At 38.1% G+C, this 21,253-nt stretch overlaps 1 long non-coding RNA gene across 2 annotated transcripts in view; it reads left to right on the top strand.

Moving 5' to 3' along the window:
• LOC138105754 (uncharacterized) overlaps positions 1-6,112 on the top strand; it is a 30,678-nt gene extending 24,566 nt beyond the window's left edge. The window contains exons 2-3 of one of the 2 annotated variants that reach the window (XR_011148662.1): positions 5,189-5,286; positions 5,908-6,112. This is a non-coding gene — a long non-coding RNA (uncharacterized lncRNA). Of the gene's footprint in view, positions 1-5,188; positions 5,323-5,907 lie in introns of both variants that reach the window. The other variant, XR_011148663.1, reaches the window with a different exon arrangement.
• The last annotated feature ends 15,141 nt before the right edge of the window (positions 6,113-21,253 follow it).

Genomic DNA, 21,253 nt, shown 5'->3' with positions numbered 1-21,253 from the left:
CAGAAACTTTGGAAAGGAAAAGGATAATCTAATAATTAATTTATATCGTTAGATTTGCAATTCTACAAGTTATAGCTGTTATTTAAGGAGAAACAAACACAGTCCAGTTTTTTATTTAATAATTTGGTCTGGGTTATTTTTTTTCTTAATAGTCTCTGGACTCTGAGATGATGTCTGTTAGTATTTATTCAATCTGTGACACGTTTGCCTTCATCACTGTGTTGTGGATTAGGGGGTGTTGGGGCAGGTTTTTTTGGGATTTTTTTCTGAAATGTTGCATATCTCTGAAAAACAAAGCTTCAGTGTTTGGAACCAAACTTTTAAAACTGGAGATAAAATTGCAGGACATTCTGCTTAGGCTTAGCAGCACTGAATACTTTATTTGTTGCAAATTATTTGCTCAGTTGTCATAATGGGAATAACCTTCATGATCTCTTTCAATGCAAATATGATCAAGACAGATGGTGACATCACCAAGAAACTTTTCTCTGAAAAGTTAATCTGCTTCATAACTAGGAAACCTCATTAGCCAAGAGCTGTCATTCTAATTCCAAAGCTTGCACCTGTAGTAGGGGAAATGCCAAGTTGCACACAGACTTATAGACTTTAATCACCTTTCAGCAATATTACATCTTTCCGATAGGTTCTTGAGTTGCTTTTGCCTATCTGTTCCTAAGAACTCGTATTTTATTATTTGCTCTTTGCAACAGAATTAATTAATCTAAATTAACTGCAGCACACTTAGACTGAAGTCTGGACTCTGAAATTTGATCTACCTGTGCAAATAAGGTTTTTTTCCCCAGTTAAACTGAGACACATACAAGCACACACACTATTCTATTGAGAGGCTAGCAAATTAAACTGCAGCGGTGTAGGAAGATATGAATGACCCTTCCTCGGACTTGCTTTATTTAAGCAACTTCAGTACCATAGATAATGTTACATAATACATTCAGGCTGGGTGATACACTGCAGTGATGCTTTTGGCAAAACCCCAGATGTACATTTTACAAGAATATGGATCTAAATATTGTTTGTTGTTGTTTGTTTACTCTGGTCGATAAATCTGTAACAGTTTCTCCTTTCTCATTTAGCTTTCAGACCGTTCAAAAAATGGTACCCTCACCACCATTTCTTTTATTATAAGAGGCATGTTCTCAGGTAGTGTCAAGATAGAAAAGCTACTCATAGATACCAGGTGGGCGGATGGGCCGCCAGCCAGCCTAATCAAGCTGAGATCATAGGCACAAGACACTGCCCTCCTCCAGAGTTTTCTCACCATGCTATCCCTCACAAAGTACTTCTCAAAATATACAGCATTATAGCACTGGGCTCTGAAATCCTAGAGTCCAGCTTTAACTTTATTTGATGAGCAGGTAAACACATCTATAAAGGCTATTTCTAAGGGTGAAATATCTGCACCTGAACAGGTTGATGAAGTGCTATAAAATATATCTGTATATTTATGGATTGTTTTATATATTTCTATATATAAATAAGGGTAACCCTGTTATTCTGTTCCAGTTTCATTCTTTAATTAAAACTGGATACACAATATGTTTGCACTACCAGGTTATTTGCAGGGAAACTTATCCATCATCTTTTTATCCTCTCCCTGATGGCAATTTCTGTGCTAGCCTATCACTTTTGTCTACATCAAACCAATGTGTATTTGAATTACTTGTGCTTTAGAAACTCTATACAATATTAATGAGATACTTTGGTTTTCTTTAGCTGTAGACATTTTAGCATCAAATTAGCCCTGCTCTACCGTGGACTTTCTTTTTTAACAGGGTTTTATAAGATAATTAGAGTATTATTAGAGAATACTAATTCCTGTCTGCTCTTTAGAAATCCATCCTAAGAGAATCCTCCAGTTTCAAAACTACTTTTCTTATTTTAAATCAATTTGAGATGGCCAGCCTAAACTTTCCATGAGAAAAGTTCACTGATCTGAACATGACCTTCAGAGTGAATCATCACAAAGTGTATGTCTTGTACTTTAAATGTTGCTGCTGGAAAGATTCTTGATATTGCTTTAATTAGTAGTTGTTTATTTAACTGCTTAAAAGGGTTGTATGTTTCAAGGTGATCTGGCCCTCTAAGCAGTACTGCTTAGTCCTCTCACCACACTCCAGGTAAGAGTCCAGCTCATGATATGAATGATCTGTTAAGATGGGAACAGCAAAGGCCAGAATTGCTTCCAAGGGAAGCAGGGGATGGTTGGTCTGGGTTTTTTTTCCTTCTCTTCTTAAGACAAAATCCTAAAAGACCTGATGAGAAAACAAAGAGTTGAGAGGACTTAAAGAAAGTGTGTGAGGTTAAAGAGAAATAGATAAGACGTTCCCTTTTCCAGGAAGAGCAAAGCTTTTGCTATTGTTCTTCTTAGCAGAGACTGGGAGATTCTGTCTTTTGTCTCAGTGTTATTTTCTGTCACTAAATTGAATCACAAGGAAGACCAGAGGAAATTACCTTCTGTCGTGGTCTGATGGATGCAATATGAAAATGTCACATACTGCTCTTTTAAGAAATTTCAGTTTGGGAAAATGTTTTCTTTCAAACAACATATGAAGGAGGTAGACTCAAACATACTTGAGGGTAGTAGGAGGGCTGTTTATGAAGGCTGGTAGACAGGTGGCATGAGTATTATGAGTCAATGTAGGCAAATATACTTCTGGATTGATCAAGAAGCAACCAAACACTTCATTAGGTAAATAATTTAAACTTGGACATTTAGTACAAATTTTTTGTTTTAAAAACAAGGGTTGTTGAAGGGGTTTATGTGGGGAACGAGGGATGTGTCTTTTTTTCAGTTTTTTACCACACCAGATTGAATCAAGTTCTCACATATCTCTTGGCCTCATTTTTCTGCTTATGAAACCTCCTAGTAAACCTTGCCCTATACTCTTAATTGCCAGGCTGCAACTAAAGCAACATGATTTCTTAGCAGAACTAGTAGATCACAAATAATCAGTGGTTTTGTGTATGTTTGTGGTTGATTTTCTTGAATGGTTACCTTGATCCTGATTGAATGCCCATGAAATTTAATGGAAAGCTGTTATTCTTTCTGTGGCTTTTTTTTCCTCCTGCTGCTCCCTTAAAAATACTCATTTAAAATATAGAATTTTCCCCACTGGTTCATCAGGAGAGAGTTATTCAGGGATACATGTCTCAAATAACATTGTTTTAGTTAAATGTCTTATGTTTTGATTAGATTATAATTTTTGACATGCTTAAAATCTCACATCCTAATACTTAGAATTATGGCAAAAGTTTATCTGCTCTCCAGAACTAGCACTGAAGTCAGCAATTCTCCTGGCAGCAAATTAGTTGCTGAGAGGAGTAAGAGGTTCACCCTAAAGGATTTTTGAGAATAGTGGACTGATTTTTTAACTACTAATACCTAAAGAAAACATCTCTTCCACACCTTCCCATTCCCCAAATAATAATTTCTGCCTTAAGGGAGTTTCACGGTGGTTTTTTTAGGGCTTGGATGCAGACATGTAATCTTCACACACTGCTCTCTCACTGTAAATTTCTTTGTAATATATCCCTTTTTTACTGCTATTTATGATAATCTTGAAAAGCATATCTTGCATTGTTTCCAATTTGCTAATTATTCAGAATGGTGACTACTAGGCCCTGTCATTCAGGGAGCTGTGCTCACGTGGTCAATTCGGACAGCCTCATGCTAGCTCTGTCCAGGTTCAAAATCAATTCTCATCCTAGTCTTGAGTGCTGCTACCTGCAGGCCTCAGTGCATTTAGTTGAGTTGTCCCCTAGACATCATCTCAACTTTGCATGACATCTTCCTCTTGATATAAGGAAAGAAGTTCCCAAGACAAAGGTGGCACTTGGATTTCTTGCTAAATGATACTGCAGGTCTAACGGGACCAAGTGAGATAAGCTACTCTGAATATGTGTATTTCTGGCTTCTCATTTCTTCAAAATGTGCTGTGCTGAACTTTGTCAAAAGCAATGTGCTTATTATGTTTGAATTGCATCCCAGAAAGCTCCTGTAAAGGCTGACATAATAAAATGTAGTGTGTGTGTAACAATACTCATAGACATAATATAGTTCAGCAATAACATGGGAGGGGTTCAGCATGAATTTTCTGCCTCATGGAATGATCTATGCCTTTTTATACTTTTTACCTTTTGGTATGTGAATAAGGTGCATGAAATGTCGTATTGTTTACCTTCCTTTTATTTTTTGCTTAAAAACCTGGGGTACTTGGGGTTACATCTGTAGGCACAAAACATCATTTAATTTGTGTTCTGCAAGGGCTAGAAGAAATATAATCTTGTAATTCATAATGAGCTATAAGACATCTACAAAACTATACTCATGTTGATGGAATCATTTTTATTTTAACTCTTCACACTGCTTTTACTTTGAAATCCTCTGCTTCTGTCTGTGCTGTGGATCTCATACTGGGTTTTCCAATGAACTATTGGGCAGTTTGGGGCCCCCAATAAACCTGTGCTCTCTTCTTTGTAGTAGGATTTGCAACAGCCTGTACTCAAGAGCTGCTGAAGAAAGCACATCTTACTCCACATTCCAGTGGTCTGGGCATATATGTACGATTGGTTGTTAGACTTCAGCAGTGTTTTAGTAAATTCTTAACAGCATAAGCACACATTCCAATGCACTATACAAAAATTGTGCTCTTTCTATATGCCTATCTGTGTTTATTGGACTTGTGAGCTGTTTAACTGCTTTCTTTTTGCCTTGTTTTTTATTTGGGGTTTTTTTTTTTGCCTTTTATTGATCAGTCAGTCCCAAGCACGCTTGTAGCTGTACATGCATAAAAATTTTGTAACCCTGCATCCTATGCTAGAGATAGGGTATTGATAAATGTACCTAGAACCATGTGGTGTATAGTCAAGACTTGTATTTCATTTCTAAAGAAAAGTAGAGAGAAGCAGATTTTGAACTGTTTCCTCAGAATCTTATTGCTCTGCACTCATTTCTTTCACCTTACACAACCAGCTAAAACAACCAAGATTACCTGCCAGGCGATCTGTTTTGCCTCCATACAGGGCTTGTGTACACATGGTAAAACATGAAATTATCTTCTGCTTGAATAACTCTCTTCTAATTACAATATGAAGAAGAAATTGTTGGGTGGCTTATTTTGTTTTTAAATTAACCAAGAAGCTTAACATCCTGCTTTGTATTTTGCAGCATGCTTTCTATTATACCTGCCAGATGGGTTCAGAAGTCTGCAGGGAGCTTTGGAGAAGCTAAAACACTTGGCAATGTGGAGACATCCAGGGAACAATGTAATGAACTCCTACCTTCTATGTTTATTTATACTTGTGAGTTTTTTTCCAGAATTGTCTCTTGGTTTTTGATATTCAAGCCCTTAAGCATTTCCATTGTATTTTTCAGAAACACTCTGAGTCATGTTCTGCAAATGCTGCTGCGTAAATCCTGTATTTCAATTGATTAACAGTTTATAGCCTTCTTATCTTCAAGCAGTTGCTAAAATTAGTAACACCACATAAAGATTCTGTCTGTAAGCTAGGGTATGTGTTTTAAATAAAACCTTAAGTTATTCACTTGGAGATAAAGTTTATGCAAGCTATTCTCGTTTTGTTTGGAGTACATTCTCAAGTAGATGAATTTTCTTTAGTCTGTAATTAATGAACGTATGGTGCTTTGAGACCTATCAAGGGAACATAGCTGTAACAACTTCTCACTATTACATTTGTTGACAATTAGAAAATCCAGCATCTTAGAATTAGTCTGGATGACTTCATTAGCTATAATCTTGATATGGAACATTAAGAAGGAGAGCTCCAATCTGAACACTTTCAGAGTTCCTACTATAGAAATTATTAAGAAAAGTGTGTCTATTTTGTGATGACATTTAAATGCTTTTTTCCTTGTTTATTTTGCAGGCATCAAGATGAAACACTTCTATCTTCAAAATTATGCAAAAATCTTCTGATATCTCCTGTTTTTCTTGTTCTTCCCTCTTTCCCCTTCCCGTCACTGAATATTCTAAAAATTAAGGTAATAAAAAAAGCCCCAAAAACAAGCAGCTAAAACTGCAAACTGTCTGAAACTGTACAAATTTTGAAAATGTTAAAGAAAATAATAAAAATTATGTCATGGTTGGTAGTAGAGAATGATTTGTATCTCCTAATGCAATTCTAATTTTTTTTCTCCACCGCAGTTTCTGGTCACATTTAATCTTTGGAGAATTTTTTCTCTTCAGTAACTTCTAACATATTCTATCATGTTTAGTCCTGCCTTGGTAGGAGGAAATTCTTGTTTCTCTAGAACACAATTCAGCTTGTTCAAACAGTTGCCAATTCTTCTTTGAGTTAAAAAGCAGGTGGCCACATGGCTCATGTTTATTTTAGCTAGTAATGCATTTTAATGATTCTGAACTTCCAGGAAAGAGCTCCAGTCTAACGTAATGCCCATCAGGTCTATTTAGTTCTAGAAAAAAAAGTATATGAAAGTATGCAAAGAGTGTTCCTCAAGTTTCCAATGTTTTCTTGACTCTTATAAATTCTTACATCCCAAGGTCAGTACCTTCACTGTTTCTCATTATGGATGAATATGTCAGTGACAGTGTCTTCCTCGTCTTACCTTTAGACATACTGATTTTTCATGATGTTTATTTCACACTTCTATCGGAAGGTGTCAGGCACAGATAAACCAATGTAGGGACACAAGAGAATGACAATTGGGAACATGTTGCTTCTTATGTCCTCTTGGGATTGAAAACACTGGTCCTGGAGAACTCAAGATTTCATCTTCTTGGGAAACTCACTTTAAAATTCTTACCAGAATTATCTCTGAGTCTTCCATTGGTCTAATTCAAGATAGATTTCTTTTTTCTTCTAATAGCTTTTGAAAATAGCCGAAGGAAATGGCTGTCTCTGGTACTTTTCATTGTATAGTTTATATCATCGATTTCCAGCTCTGTAGATGCTGAAGTGTTTGGAGCTCTGAATGACATAAATATTTAATTAGGAAACAAAATGCCATTCCATGCATATTTATGGCGTTTTTTATCCTGTGGACTCATCTCAGACGGCTTTGAAGAACAAAGCAGGACTTTGGTATTGTGACAACAAACTGTAATGTAGTTTATAAAACAGAGGGTAATTTTTCTAGTTCAAAGCCTCTATCAAACAAGTGTGCCTCTTAAAGTCCAAAGTAGGATAGGAAATGCACTTTTCCTTTTCCTAAAGGTGGACTGAGTTAAAACGGTGAAGATGAAATCAGACCTGTTCTAATCAAACCAGAGGAAACTTAATACATATTTTCTGTTCTGTCATTCATCATTCTTGTCAATTCAGATTGAATGCAGCCCAAATATCTTAAACATTTAATTAAAATGAATAAATAAATAGATAAAAGTCAGGATACTGCTTTTTATTAGCCTTTGAGTTTCAAGAGAGAAGACATGTAATCCAGGTTTTCCTTGTGCACTATGTAGAAATCCCTTTAGCTGTAAGAGTCAAGCTTTTTGCAAATTATGTATATCTGTAAGTTGGAGCACTGAAGATGATTTGGAAATAAAGGATCTTCCCAACCATTTTTGTTGCAGAGCAGAAGAGAGAAAGGACATTGATGAACGTTTTCGTTCGCTGATACGGATTAGATATCTGTAGACATACTGAAGATGAGCAGCTGAAATTGCAGTATGACATCCATTAGGAATTTTCAAAATTAATCTGCATCTTTAAGTAGCTAAATACCTTTAAAAAATGTATAAGTTCTCCATTTCTTAAATTGTTTTGAGTTCTCTACAGTAAGAATGTCTTTCTTCGGTGCTGAAATAAGAAGCTTAGAGTGCCATAAGACCAGTTTCCATTATGTACTAGAATGACCAGGACCAACCCTATGGAACATTGCACTCTGTCATTGTAACTTCAGCCTGTCATTAAAGTCATCATCCCTTGCAATTCAGCAAGGCAAATTTATCAGCAAGGTAACTGTTCTCTCGGAGACTTGTGCCATGCAAGCCACTGTTTATGCCGGTTCAGCCTACTGTTACCTGTTGTCATCCAGTCCTGAAGGACATTCCAGTAGAAGCATACAGCCCTTTTGTGCACTTGGCTCTTGGGAGCTGTAGGTACTTTCACCAAGGACAAAGTTCATTTCTGTTTAAACCAGAGACTTGAAATATCAGCGCAGATTTCTTTTGCTCTCCTTTTTCCTCTACCCTCTATGGGATTTACTGAATGATTGCATCAGGTAACTGGATTCTGGCCTTTTCTCTCAAGGCATCTGTGACATCCATAGTAAATGCTGACTTAGAAGCTTTGTAATTTCCCTCATTTCCACCACTCCAAAGACTGGATACAGCATGGCAAATTATTCACAGGTGGGGGTGAGCATAAAACTGGAAACTTTAGGAAGCCCAAGGGATTTACATAAATATATGCCATAACTCTCTAGTGTAGCACATAGTGTGCATTAGCATCGCAGTTGGCCTGTAATGCTCTAGTACTCTAAAATGTCATTAGTAAACAGTAAATGCCATTCAGGCTTCTACATCATTGTAAAGCTGCAAGACAAAGCATATTTGTTTAAAAAGAAGGGCCAAATACATATTTACAGTTACATTGGAGATCAACCTCTTCTTTGCTACCAGTGTGCATTTTCCTAGAATATGTCTAGGAAAACAGTCCCTGAAGCAAAGATCCAGCTAGACCTTTGACAATGCTCAGAAGCTGATCCTTAGGGAGGTATGGTTGATGAGCGGAAACATATCATGCTGTTTCTCTCAAAGACTCTCTCAGCTTTCAAATAATCTGGGGCTCTACCACAAAGCTGTTTGATGTTTTAGTGAAGATGGTATCTTTTTAATTGCTTCAAATTGGTTCCAGTTCCATGAACCTGTTCAATCAAGACTTGAGACTCTGCCAGCTTTTGGCACCTACAATATTATACAGCAAGAATTTTTCAGTTCATTCATGTGATCTGAGGAATTAATTTCTTCTTTATCTTCTGCCTGACACCTGTTAGTATTGGTCAATGTCTCTGCTTCTGGAACACTTGATCATTCACATTTTCTCTTCCAGTCCATCTCATTTAGCCAGAAGAGCTTTGTGGCAGTCACTTCCTGCCTTACCCCTGCCCATGTCCCTGCAGTGACCTCCCAGGTTAAGAATTTCAGCTTCAGAAAAACAGGAAGCACTAGTCACTCTGTCCCAGCACTTTTTTATGAGGCAGAATGTTCATCATAAATGTACACAGGGTGTAGGTGTTTAAGAGAGCTAATTAGGAAAGGTGGCTTGGGACTCCTAATTAATAATCACCTCCTTAAATTTTCACATCATCCACTCTGTGTTTGTCATCTAATGTCACATCGTGTGTGACACAATGTCACTTTGAGTGATCATCACTGTACAAAATAAGCCTCTATCCTTCACTGTTCATATTTCACAAACTGAATCATATATCTCCCAAGGTTTTCTGCATAGTCTTGCTCTTTGGACTGTTTTGGTAATGAAGCAGGGTCATGGTATTTGATCAGAGTGACTGGTGTCTTATGGTTTATGACTGGAAGGAGGGAAATGCACCAAATAAAGGTAAAATTCATAAGAAATACCTCAGGGGGCATGTTGATTCCTTGTCCCTTTATAGATGAGCTCTGTCTCCCACGCAGGAACTGTAGGATAGCTCCTTTATCAAAGGGACAGCAGCATCCATTATCATTGCATTAGGGAAGTGTTAGGGTACCTTTCTGACTGACCCTTATGGTTTATGGTCCTGCTGTGTCCTAGTTTGAGAAGAGAAAATCCTTTGGTAATGAATTTTGTCACTATTCAGTTGTTGTCATTGCAGAAATCTCCTGTTCCTTCACAAACCTTCATTTTAAGGCAAATAATTTGGTGGCAAAGAGGAGGGAGAAGAGGGTGAGGAGGGACAAAGAGTCACATTATTGCATGGCCAAACATAGGCTGAATAACTTGGTAGCTGTAGATACTTTTTCCAGTTAAATTTCTTTCTGATGCTATTCTGCCAGAACATTTTCCTTTATGTTGCAGTATAGCCTAAAATAGAGATCTCCACGGACTGGGAGCATGCTGCTAGGAACAGAGAGCTGATACACTGCTAATAGGTTGTGTGTCAAGAAGAGGATCTCACTGTTATTGTGTTAAAATCTTTATAAGTTTGTGGGAGGGAAAGGCGGGCGTGAGAGAGAGATTAAGCAAAAGATATCACCACCACATCCCTGCGGTGTCTTGCTGGTACTGCTTCATCCTGGTCTTCTTAGTGTTGGGGGTCCCAGAGTTGTTCTTCTGGAGCTATCACTTTTATACAGTCCAAGTACCAGGTATCCACAGGGTATAGATGCCATGGTGGGAATTTCTGTCTGGATGGTGACCAAACCTTCACCTCCATTAGGCCTAGACTTAGTTCCTTCCTGCTGTGCCATCTGCACTTATCTCAAGTTTCTGTTGTGGTGGTTTATCTTATGGGAAGGTCCTTCTGCAGCTTTGACAGTGTTTCAAGACAGTTCCACTGCATTCTTTAGTTGAACTATCTTCTTTAGGACTTGTTTAAGTCCTTACAATTAGGAAGCAGCTTCTTTGCCAACCACTTCCACATTTTTTTTTGCCAGGGTTGCTTTGCAATGCTACATCCCTTCTCCAAATTCCCATTGGCATGGAGCGTATAAACTTTAAGGAAGAAAGACACATTTCATAAGGTTTTACATTCTTTAATTGGCTGGATCTCCACTACACAATCAGCACTATCTTTCTTCCTGAGATAAAGAGTAAGATGAAAGGCAAGAGAAGCCCTTTCTCTGGTATCTCAATAAAGAGTTTTTAAAATATAGAGAATACCCTCAGCACTAGAATGCCATATCATCCTTCCTTCATTTTATGTTTCCCACTTTTAATTAATAAGTCTCTGTACAACCCAGTGTCACTTTGACCCAGATTGTGCAGTGAGTTTGAACCAGATTGCCTCCAAAGGTTCCTTTCAATCTAAATTATTCTGGTATTCTAAAAACAAACAAATAAAATTATTCTATTATTCTAAAAACAGATAAACAAAACCCAAATGGCCTAGTCTTAATCCTGTGTAGTAGTGGAAAGTGGCTACTTATTCCTCTTTTTCTTTATGTTATTATGAAAAAAATCAATGCTAAGCCTAAAATTTTGTATACCTAGCATGTTTCCAAGGACCAAGAAGCACAACACACTAATCACAGAATCATAGAATAAGCTGAGTTGGAAAGGACCCATGGGAATTATTGAGTCCAACTCCCAGCCCTGCACACCAAGAGTCACATCATGTGCCCCAGAGCATTGTCCAAACACTTCTTGAACTCTGTCAGGCTGGTGCAGTGACCACTGCCCTGGGGAGCCTGTCCCAGTGCCCAACCACCCTTTGGGGAAGAATCTTTTTCTAATACCCAACCTAAACCTCTGCTGACACAACTTCAGGCCATTTCCTCAGGTTCTGTCACTGGTCACCACAGAGAAGAGATGAGTGCCTGCCCCTTCTCTTCTACTCATGAGGAAGTTGCAGACTACAAGGAGTAGTTAGTCTCCTCTTCTCCAGGTTGAACAGACCAAGTGACCCCAATCACTCCTCATACAACTTCCCCTCAAGGCTCTTCACTATCTCTGCTGCCCCACTCTGGATGCTCTCTGATAGCTTAATATCTTTCTTGTATTGTGGTACCCAAAACTGCACCCAATATTCAAGGTGAGGCCGCACTACAAAACAATCTAAATCCAGAGTTAGGGTCTCTTGAAATCTGGTATTGTCATGTTGTATCTAGTCAAGGACAAGATTCTAGGAAAAGCAGATTGTTTGAAACATATGAAAGCTGTTGATCCTAGCTCCTTATGAAATTCCCATATTGTGCAAAGGGTTGGCAAGCAAACAGGCAACTTGAATTGCAAGTCTGCTATGTCTTCTCCCTGCCCCTTTCTGTGAGCTGATATGAGTGTCAGAAGAAGAGGTAAATCTGTATCTGTGTCCTTCAGTGTGTGGGGCCTGAATCACAAGCAGACTTTTGAGTACATTTCTCTAGAATGTGCTATTAGTTTATCTGACAGATGGAGAGCTGTTAGATTAACACCCTGGGGATGTTCCGGTGGATATAATTAGATTTAATGGGCCATGATGAAGACAAAGGAAATATGGGGAAAATACAGGGAAAAGCTTATTCTTTATTTAGTACCTTGTAGAATCCTAGAGAACTTCAAACTTAAATAGGTACTTGGAGAAACAACAGGACAGAGAGGTGAGGACTGAAGCAGAAGGACAGCAAATCATTGAGAAAAACGCAAGTTAGAAAGGTGGGTGCAAAGTACATGTAATAAATTAAAAATGTTTTGGTTGACTTACTTTTTTATTGGCTACTAGGAGGAAGTGGGACTTTACAGGTGTTCAAAATCATGCTCAGAAGTATTTGAATCCCATCCTCCGAACAACTCCAGGGTATCAACTGGCTAACACTTCCCAGATTACTTAAACCTACTTCTACATCAGCATTTTACCTGAAATTAGTATTGTTGAGTTGGAATACACAGAAACAGAAGAAGAGCCTTAAAAATTAAGGTGATTCTTAACCAGATTGTAGTTTGAAGCACATGAAAAGGAAAGTGTTCATCAAGCTTTCCAATAGCTGCCTTCATTACCAATTTGATTGCTGTGTCTTCTGCCTTGCCTCTCAGCAGAATAAGTGCACCATCACTATGTACCCTAAGTATAAAAGTACTTTTTTGTTATAATCCTAGAAACTCCTAGTATGTTTTCCTTGCTTTTATTTCCTGCAGAGGTTAAGGATGTAACTTCAAAGCCTATTGGTTCATTGAAAGGAAGGTGTTTTCAGCCAAGGGCTGCACTGTATAAGCAGCACAGTGTGCTTCTGGTGTCTACTATATTTGCTTTGAGATCAGTTTTTGAAAATATTTTTAAAACTGCACATCTGGGATAAGTAGCAGAAGAAAAGAGAGGAATGGGGAGAAGCAAGAACTTAAATATGTTTCTAACACCATAAGTTACTTGCCTACAATTCTCTGTTGCTAGGACCTGGTGCTCTCATTTCAGAAGGCGAATGTGAGACTGCCACTCTTCAAGAACAATAGTACTTAAATCTACTTTGCAGAAAGGTGACTGAATGTGTGAGATGAAGCCAAATATAGCCAGACCCTCTGCTTGTACAGTTTTTTCTTTTTACCCTACCAAAGAAAATCTAATTGGGAGTGAATAGAGAAGTGCTTTGTGTTTCTAATTCCTTACTTTATTCTCCTGTAATGTATGCTTCTTATTTTGAAAGTTTGTCTGAACTTCTCTTCTGCTAGTTATACTCATGGTGATGGATGATGACAAAACCATATAAAATATTGCCCAAACTTTTTAATACATAGTACATCATCTATCATCTAGGGTTTATATGTTCTAAAGTCATTGCCCTTCTTTATTTAATCATAATGTGAAATCATAGCTTTTTGAAAGCTACAAAATACTACCCACGCCTTTTTCAATATCGAAGATGTAGTATGAGTCACTGTTTCATTTAATTCAGCCAGTGACAGCTGTGTTCATGCAGGCTTAAAGCAGCCAGAGCAATGTTATGCAGCCCTCGAAAAAAGCACATTGTGAGAAGAATGACAAAGCTTCCACAGAGTGACTGGTCGGCTGCCTTGGAGGGCTTTGTTTAGGAAGTGAAAGGCAAGCATCCCTTAAAGGAGAGGGCTTGCTCAACTTTGCAACTGCAGACAGTTGATTTGGGGGAGTAATCAGAGATTAGAGTCTGAAAAGGAATTACAAAAATGAAGTTGTAGGGAGACGCTTTGTTTAAATCCACTTTGCCTTGAAACTTTGTAGTACAACACTTTCCCAGAACCATTTGTCTTTCCTTTCCTTTCAGTCATTGCTACTGGATGAGAGTGGACATCGTTACATTACAAAGACATCCCGGAAGTAAGGAAAAGCAGGGACTATTTTCTGCTCCTTTGTATTTTCGTGAGTCAGTGTTGCTCACAAGCAGGTAGTGCTTGAACATGTTTTTCTGTCTCACACTCTTCTCCTGCAGTAAGATGCTTAAAAACATTAACTTCAGACTAACAGAAATTCAGTCATCGTATGTGAAAGCTTTGGGACTAAGACTGATGAGACTGAGGAAGAAGAGACCAAGTGTATCTCTACACATGGGACCCTCAGGCACCTGCAGATACATCCCAAAAGCGTAGCATTGGGCAAATTTGGGCCACAAGTGTACTTGTAGTCTCATCAGACAAGAGCAGTGAAAATATCATGTGTTACTGACCAGGCCCCTGAAGGGAGAACTGAAGAGCAGGGATGCAGATGCAACCTTTGCCACCAGGCCAGGGAAGCAGGCTGCTCAAACACAGCCCATGACTGTCTGTGCTGACAGGCCTGTCAGGGTGGTCAGGGAATACAGGATTAAACCTGAATTACCTTCAGGAAATACAGCTGTCACAAACCTTTCACCAGTGCAGGACATGGAAAGCCACAACTGTGGCTATCCTGGAAGGGACTGTGCCACACATATCCACTTCTCTAAACAACCTTCTCCTGGAAAATGAGGGTCTCCTAGGAAAGACTTTTCCTGGGGAAGAGGCACCAGCAAGTGTTTGAGAGGGGGGAAAACTTTGGATAGCACAGGGAACCAGCTGTACAACTTTTTTTTTTTTCTTGTTTAATTTTTCTTTGTTTAATTTATTCAATTAAGGAAGGGAGTGGAGGGGAGGGCATGTATTGTGACCCACTGGTAGGGGCCATGGCGTTTGTTATAAATTCTCATCAGGCTGAACAAAGACACCAGACCACAGGTCAGGGAACTCCTGTGCTTTGTTGTACAGTTGCCTAACTCTGGCAACCAGCCCACTATTTAGACTCAAAAGGCATTGGCTAACAAGCCCTTAAGTTTGTACAATAGACTTTCACAAGTGGTTGGTAACAAGCCCTTAATTCTGTACAGTAGCCTTCAATAAGCTCTCAGCTTCTTACATAGAATTTCTCAGATGTGCTGGCTCAGAAGCCGAAACACTCTTCCACAAGCTCCCCAGCCCCACAATAAACTTCAGTACAGAGTATGGAGTAGAATATGAGAACTGTGCTTTGCCCAGGCAAAGCAAGGGAGGAGAGAAATAAAGGTGGAGAAGAGAGAGAGAGAACAGAGAATATCACCAGTCCATAGATCCCATGTTGCTCCTGCTGAGTCGATAATGGCTAAAATTCCCTGGAATGTGTATGTGTTATTTATACACAAGACTTTTTCAACCCCACAAATTGACATATTTGGCTGCCTTAAGGATGATTCTGCTGAAAACACAGATTGTGTGATACAAAGATTTGCCTCATCGAATTTATGAATATCAAGTGTAGGAAAATCTGCTTTGCTCAGAATTTGTAATAAATCAGCATATGTTATTTTGTCACAGACTTTCATTTGAAAAGAGGAAATTGCTCTTAAACTGTTAGCATGGATGGCCTATATATATGGATATCTGTTTGAGAGAGATTTTTTTCTTCTTGTATGAGTTTTCTTTTGGCAATGTCTAGGCTTATCTCCTTGGGGTTTCTATTTCTACTGCAGAGAATTCAGAGAGAATATAATTCTATTACATCTGAACTGTATCATACATTTTCTGTGGACCTTTTATCAGTGAAACAAATGGCTGAAGTTAACCTTGTTTCATTTTATTCTTTTTTTAAGAGAAGCTGGATGTTGGCTACTCTTATACTGAGTGCTCATCTATGAGTTTTAAGATTGTGTGGCCAGTCAACATTAAGAAATACCCCAGATGAACTTTCCTGAGTGTCCTAACATAGATGAACTCTGATGTCTAAGATTTATGTTTTTTCCCATCTAGGAATTTGTGCCAGTTGCTTACATCCCTTTGCTGGCTGAACCCATAGCTATCAGTTGTGTACCTCAGAGTCCTGATGGCTGAGCTCTCCTTGGAACTGCTTTCTGGTCTCTTTGAAGTCTAAGTTCTCACAGGTCTCCTAACTCCATTGTGTGTTCTGATGAGGCTGTCTGACTGAAGAGGGTATATGTGCAAAGGCCTATGGAACAAATGTTTCCAAGTGAGCATGTTCACAGAATTATATTGGTATTTGGTACACAGCATTGTGTGTATAGACTGGCAGACTCTCACAAAGCTGCATATGGACCAGGCCCAGATTAAATACGTTCTCTTCTTCCAGCAGTTTTTGCAGAGCTTTTATATAAATCTTCCTTTCTCTTTTCTCACCCCCCAAAAATTCTGAATTTTTCCACTCCACAAATATTCCTTTCCACCTCCACTTTCCTCCCCTTCCCAACTCCCATTGCTGTGGATGGAGCTGAAATTATCTCTGCTATTTTTATTTGATAACTTGAATCTGCAGTACATAGCACCTTAGTTGACAAAACATCACATTTGTGCACAAGCTTCCAGTGATACCAGCAGGGATCTGAAAACAGTGTTTGCTCACTAATGTTTCTATTAATTGTTAAAATCTTTCCCATTACTTTCTCCCAACACCCATGGTGTTTGTTCAGAAAAAAATCCTCCAAAGTCTGAAACTCGGAAGTAATCCCTTAATAATTTTACTGCTGGCTTCTTGTGCCAGTTTTAAATGGAGGACAAAGAAAAAGAAATAGAAAAGAGTGCTCTATTGCACGTTAAGGTAGCAGCCTAACGTTAGGCCTCAGTCACTTTATTTTCCTCTCCTTAGTTAGATGTAGAAAACTTGAGTTCTGGTTCATGTGCAATTTGATGGGTCCTTTTTTTGGTGCAGCTTTGTCATTCAGGTCTTGTATCCCCTACTCTTCTCAGCTTTAACTTTGGTACTTCTGAATTAAACCAGCATCCCAGGAAGAGATTGCACTGCTCCGTCCCTTGCTCAGGGAAGAGGAGTAAGAGAGGGAAGTTCTAGAAAGTTATGTCAAGGCCAGCCCTGGCTCCCAGAGGATTCAAAGCTGCTCCTAGTCTGTATTAATTCATGCTGTAGAGAGACAGTCCCAATTGATCTTGGTGTGATCATAGATCTGATGAAATCCTCTGCAACATTAAGCCTGATGCAGGTCCCAGTGGGAAGAGCAGAGGGAGTCTCTGATATGGCTTTCCTCTACTCCTAGTGTTTTCCCTGCAAGCTGTTTCTTGAATGCTTACAGACCTCTTCTGAAAATGTATTCTACCTCAGCAGAATGCTTTGAATCCAGAATGAAAACTGGAAAATAATTTGCAGTTTGATTGGACAATAAGAAATTGAGAACTAGGTCCAGATAGCCCTGATTTTTTTAGGGGCTTGTTTACAGAAGCCATTTGCAATGGCTTTAATGCTAAAAGTCTTTTCAATTTCCGGACTACTCTGCAGCCTCTTGATTAATTCATGGGGAAAGAAATAAAAGTATAAACACAACAAACCTGTTGAGTTTTTTTAAGTATTCAATTGAGAAAGTCACAGCATCCAAAATCTTGTGCTAGGCATTCCAACAATCCATTTCCTGACTCACAATGACAAAACCCAGCCCTAATAAAGTACTGCCAAGCAATTAGAGTAATCTCATGAAGATTAAACTGTTCTCCCTCTGAAAAACACTGCATTTATCTCATCAAGGATTCTTAGCACTTTAAAAGTATTAAAAGGCAAAAGATTCACCTCTCTTGCTTGTGGAAAATAACGTGAAAGGAACATATGCAGTTGTGTTGCCAGACAAAGGCTCACCTGCATTCCCAGCATTGCTGGTTGCACTGAGCTGGACCCAAGGAATTATGTGAGTGTGGCTTCCACCAGAGAATTTTAAATATTTTGGCAGGACTGAAATGATAGCAACTATACTAAAAAGAGTTTGTTCTTTTCTATCAAGAGTTTTAATTTAGAAATATATTTTGTGGCCATTTTCTCTAAAGCATTCCCTGTCTTCTTTTTGCAACATTTTAACTTGCTTTGTGATGAAAAACTTTTTTTTAAAAAAGGTACAACATGAAAACTAAAATGCCCCACTAACATTCAGGAGTGAACATGGACTTTGAGACTATGTCCCTTTTCTCAGCCAACTGCTGATACTTCTCCCTTCTTGTCCTTGGATGCTGTAACCCAAAGCAAGTGTGCACACATGGGGATTTCACCAGTTTTGCACTGCACTTTGGTACTAAGTTGCAGCAAAATGCTGAACTTGATCTCTACTACTGAATCTACAGATAGTTGTGGCAAGTCACTAAATCTTGTCTTCAGCTTATTTGCTTATGAAAGGAAGAGAATCAACCCAAATTCAGTTCAGAGTTGTGAAGAAGCACTTTTGATTTGGTAGCACCTGTTGCAAAACATGAGCTTGTTCATGTTAGATGCAGAAAGATGCCTTGGCTGAGGATATGTTGCAGTGCAATATGTGATGTGTAGTAACCCCTGGGAAGTAAGGAGAAAATTAGGTCTAGAACTGAAAATCCATGTAGGTTACATAGTTTGCTCTGATCTAGAACTCATTAATGCAATTGATGTGTAGATGAGAATTCAACAGTACACTGTGAAGCTTTTGAATCATTTAAACTAAAAAGGCAACCTTAAAATTAACATTATTCCATCTCATAGTATAGGATTTTTATGAGCTTCTTACCCTATTGGTCAAATGCTCTCAAAAATTTAGTAAGGAGCACATGCATCACACAGCAGATAATACTGTACTAAAATTCTTATTAACTCTTACTTAATTCTTTGAACCTACACATTGAGAAACAGTCAAGTGTTTGAATATTTGTCAACTGGTAGAAAGGCCTAGGAGCAAACAGAGGGATAAAATACCTATATTTTGATATTATTTCAAGTATGTATAGTTCCTTTCTTGTTCCATTTGATCTATTGTGCTGGTCCTTTCTTCATTTGTTGAAACTTGAATTAGACCATAGGGACAATTTCTTGAAGTTTTCAGAGTGGAAATGAATGATGCAAACAGGGCAACGCTGTCCCTAAACATCCTGGTAGATATGCAGCCTCTTTCTAGAGATGAGATGTGAAATGTTGCCTGACACCTTGAGTGTGTCCCTGTGTGTGCATGCATGTGCATGCTGCAAAGAAGGAGAAATTATCATCCATCTTCCATGAGGAAACTGGAGGTGTTTTAACCAGATTTTGTTACAATAATTGCAAAAAAAACCCAAACAAATTCCCACTAAATTGGTGATTTGTTGTGGTTCTTATTCCTGAATTATTTATTTTCAAAAATCCAAAGAACTTTGCAAAAAAAAGACTGGAATGTCCTCTGAGGAAGACATTAATTAGAAAAATTAATGACATGACCAATACTTGAAACACAAAATGCTTATGTTTGCAACCATTCATTGTTTGCCAATTCAGTTGCATCCTTTCTTTACATGCTCTCATTTCTTTCCAGTACTCAAGGTATACAAACAATTAGCACTTTGCAATTGCTTTTAGGCCTTTTGGTTACATACTGAGTTAGATGCTGGTTTGTTTTCATGGCCACTATGCTTATTACATGAAGAAATGCTTATATTTACATGAAGAAATATGGCTATTTTTAAGTCAGAAGTGGGACTCTCTAAGGAAAATAGTTCAATATTTTCCACCATATTTATAGTTAAAACATGCTCCAGCCTTTGATTTTGAAGCTGTAGCAATGCTTTTTCTCAAGTACCAATTAGGTGGAAGAGCCATGGCTGATAACCAACATGGTTTTGCACAGTGCTGAGGACCTATAAGATCAGCTACCTTGGGTATTTCTCTGGGCTGAGCTACTCTGAAATCTCTTTCCCTCAATTTTACTCCAGGTCTAAGAGAGGTGGTTCTTCCTCTTGTATGTTATCTTCTCTGACCTTTCTGCAAGTTTGGATCCTTCCCACAGGAAACCTTCAAGAGAAAAATCTTTTTGTAGCTGTGGTGAAAACATTAAGTCTTTCACTGTTGCTGTATTTGTCTGTGAAGATAATGTCAGTAAAAAGCTGGCCCTTTAATTGCTCTTATGCTTCCCTTAAGTTAATGATTAAAGGATTTTGACAATTTTGCTTCCAAATTTGCTCTCCATAGAAGCAGAAATTTTTAGAAGTTCCTATTCCTGGGCTCATTATTTCAGTGCATTATTACAACAGCTTCAAGGAGAGTTTTAGCTCATAAAAATAGAGTTTTATTATTTTAAAGTTACTTTGCACCTTCTTCTTTTTTATCTTAGCCACTCCTGCTAATTGCTGGAAATAGTTATTTTAAAGAAAACTTGTATCTTGTGTTTGATCCCTTCATGACATAGTAATAATGTTGTAGCATCATTGTGGATAGCAATAACTATTTTAAAATAATAGGTTTTAAGTCTTCTCTGTGTATTTGGTGTTCTTTCACTATTCTGCTACTACTATCCTCATTCTGTATTAGTCTGGGTTACCTGAAGCAACACTGTACCACAGCCTCAGTTTTTGAGAAGTTGTGAATGCACCCATCTTAAATAAAAACTGTTCTAAAGTGCTCACAGCAAGATTTCAAAAGAACTTTTTATTCACATCTATAAATAAGGGCTATGTTTCTAGGCTGATTCAGTATCTACCATGATTTGCTTTTCTGAAAAGCTTGCCATCTTTTCTGGCATCTAAATGAATGCTAAAACCTTGAAGAAATTCATCCCCAGTTATGTCTGCTAAAATCTTTCCAGTTTAGGTGATCAATTTTGCAAAGTATCATAAAGAGCTAATCAAATCTATGTGTGTTTCACTTCAGTATTGAAATGAAAACAGGAAATCTTAAGCTGAGAGGAGATGCATGGCTGACTTTTGTTCACAAAGGGCATCTCCCAGAGGCATCAATGAATTAATGTGGGAGCTACCCAAAGGGGTTAACAGGAAGTTGCCACCAGGAATCCACTATGGTATAATCTCATACTTCTTTATCACTGTTGCTATAACAGGTAAACTTCTTAGCTTTTGCTAATAAATAATTTGCCTTTTGCCATTTTTTGCTATATAGGATGCTGTTGAATTGCTATGAAATACATGGAAAGCTCAGATTTCAAATCTTTAAGCACTGTGTAAAAGAGGTTGTTGCAGTTGGTAATTTAAGTGTAGGAAGAGATTTCGTGACCAAAGGATATTACTTTTAACTCATGTGGCTAGGATCTCAAGGTATGGTTTAGACTCACCTTATTTTATGTGCTATATAAATAGTTGGAAATATTTTTCCCCCAGAATTTAGGATAGAAATGCAAGACAGATGAAGACAATTTTAAAGATGCAAAGAAATACATGGATGATGACGAGTGCATATAGCATACCTGTGGTCTAATACTCAAGATTA

Source organism: Aphelocoma coerulescens, chromosome 2 (assembly GCF_041296385.1).
Source record: "Aphelocoma coerulescens isolate FSJ_1873_10779 chromosome 2, UR_Acoe_1.0, whole genome shotgun sequence".
Taxonomy (NCBI): Eukaryota; Metazoa; Chordata; class Aves; order Passeriformes; family Corvidae; genus Aphelocoma; species Aphelocoma coerulescens.
Note: the sequence above shows the minus strand (reverse complement) of the source record. Positions and strands in the feature narration are given on the sequence as shown.